At 35.8% G+C, this 2,471-nt stretch overlaps 1 protein-coding gene and 1 long non-coding RNA gene across 3 annotated transcripts in view; one reads left to right on the forward strand and one right to left on the reverse strand.

Annotated features, from left to right (window-relative positions):
• Window positions 1-2,471, reverse strand: part of LOC122635292 — a 12,945-nt gene that overhangs the window by 9,201 nt on the left and 1,273 nt on the right. The gene's annotated exons all lie outside the window — the stretch shown is intronic.
• LOC122635290 overlaps window positions 1-2,471 on the forward strand; it is a 9,270-nt gene that overhangs the window by 2,403 nt on the left and 4,396 nt on the right. The gene's annotated exons all lie outside the window — the stretch shown is intronic.

A 2,471-nucleotide genomic window follows, 5' to 3' on the forward strand; every position in this document is an offset into this window, starting at 1 on the left:
AAAAAAAAAAAAAAAAAATAATCTACATCAATAACAAAATTTTTCTTCTATATCCAATCTATAACCCACACACATATACACACACAAACATATATAACTTAAAAAAATTAAATAATAAAATTGTTAAGAAAGAAGCCTCGTGGCGGGAAGAGCGTGTCTCGTGGTAACATTTTGGCGGGAAATGAAACGCTGCTGCTTCGTGCGAGGAAGCAAGATAGAGACAGAGAGATAGAGAGAGACAGAGAAGGGGAGAGGAAGGAGAAGAGGGGAAGGGAGGAGAAGAAAGGAGAGAGAGAGGAGAGGGGAGAGGAGAGGAGAGAAGGAGAAGAGACGCGCAGGCGCAGGCTGGTCGCGTGGCTCTTCGACCTGTTTTCTTATTCTTGCCTCGCACTCCTCTTTGTCTCTTCCGCCTTCCCTTCTTCACCCTCCACCACTTCTTTTACTACTACACTACTACTACTACTACTACTACTACACTACTACACTACTACTATTATTAGTTCTACTACTATTGATGTCCGTTCCTTTTCATCTCTTTGGCTTCTCGTCTTACGCCGAAGGATATATATTTCTTTCTTTCTATTTTCTCTTCTAAGCATCAGCATCATCGGCATCATCGTCGTCGTCATCATCATCATCATCATCATCATCATCATCATCATCATGATCATGATCATCTTGATCATGATCATCATTATCATAGTCGTGTCGTCGTCGTTGCGTCGTTTCGAAACTTTTCTACAAGTTCAAATCTTTCGACTCGAGCGACACCATTACTGTTTTTTATATTCCTTTTCTTTCTTTTTCTTCCTCTTCTTTTTCTTCTTTCATTCGTCTGAGACAGTATTTATCTCGTCGGACGAAAATATATGTATGTATATAAATCTCATTCCCTATTTATGAAGATATTAATTTATGGTTTTTTCCCACATCTTTCTTTTTTGTCGGCTAATTAGAACGTTCGAAACGTTTTTGTCCTTCTCTTTTTCTTTTTCTTTTTCTTTTTCTTTCTTTCTTTTTTCTTTCTGGGCTCGTAGATAATTTAATAATGTATCGTTAGATGAGAATGGATAATTAGTGAAATATACTTCTCTTTTCTTTGATTGATCATACACTTATGCATGTATGTATAAATGTGTGTATAAAAAGTATTATACTAATATAGTAAAAAAATACTAAATATACACACACACATACACACATAAAAGAATTGAAGTAATATATTAAAGAAGTAATAGATTAAATAAAAATATCTCTTTCTCTTTCTCACACTGATACTTTTGTAAATACATACATGCATATATAAATTACCAATAAAACAAAAAAGTACAATCATAAAAGTACAAAAACAATTACCAAAGACTATATTTCACTATCATACCCATAACACATATACTCATTAGATACTAAGAAAAAATGGACACGATTGGATCGTGAGAAATACTTCTCGTTGGATAGAAATAAGAAGATGTACGTTTAGAGAGACAAAAAGAAAAAGAAATTGAGATAGAGAGAAACAGGGAGCTCGCGAGAAAGTAGTAGACTCTGATGTGTTAGGCGAACGTTCGAGAGATAAAAGAAACGCATGAAATTGTTCGTCGAATGAATCATGCTCTCATTCTCTCTCTCCCTCTCTCTCTCTCACACACACACACACTCATGTGAGTCATATATATCCATGGGTGGGCGATGTGAAATACATACCTGAGGGATCTCTCTCTCTCTCTCTCTCTCTCTCTCATCTCTCTTCGAAAATGACTCATCGAAGGGCCCCAGTTTCCAAGGAGTAAAACGAACTTACTATCGCATTCCTTGAATACTTTCGGTGCCTGGAGAAAAGAGATCCCTTCGGCTTTCTGCACGTGTACCGTTCACACGCTTTCATGCAAGACGGATATTATTACCCACAGTTGAACCCACGAATGCAAAAAAAAAAAATAAAAAAAAATAAAAAAGAGGGGGTGGGAAGAGAGAAGAAAGAAGAAAAAAGAAGAAAAATACTCTTTCTTCTTCTTCTCCATCTATAATTCTTCTTTTTCCTCTTCTTCTTCTTCTTCTTCTTCTTCGACTTCTTCTTTTTCTTCCTCTGTATTTAATCCTTTTCTTTCTTCTCCTTCTTCTTCTTCTTCTTCTTCTTCTTCTTCTTTTTTACATCCTTTTTCTTTCTAACATACTCATCAAGAGATACTAAACATTCCAATGGCAAAAACCATCAGTAGGAATTCCACAGTCGGTTACCAATTTGTTTCTTCTTCTTCTTCTCCTTCTTCTTCTTCTTCTTCTTCTTCTTCTTTCTTTCTTTTTCTTTTCCACCTCCTTCGCGTTGTTGTGTTGTTGTTGTTGTTGTTATTGTCGCTTTTTTTTTTTACTCCTTTCTATCTCTTTCTCTTACTTTCAAGATTTCTCTTATTGTTAATCAAGAATGAGAGGCGAGACACGACGTGCCTGGTGAATAATCATTCCAAGAAAAA

This window comes from Vespula pensylvanica, chromosome 17 (assembly GCF_014466175.1).
Source record: "Vespula pensylvanica isolate Volc-1 chromosome 17, ASM1446617v1, whole genome shotgun sequence".
NCBI classification, from domain to species: domain Eukaryota; kingdom Metazoa; phylum Arthropoda; class Insecta; order Hymenoptera; family Vespidae; genus Vespula; species Vespula pensylvanica.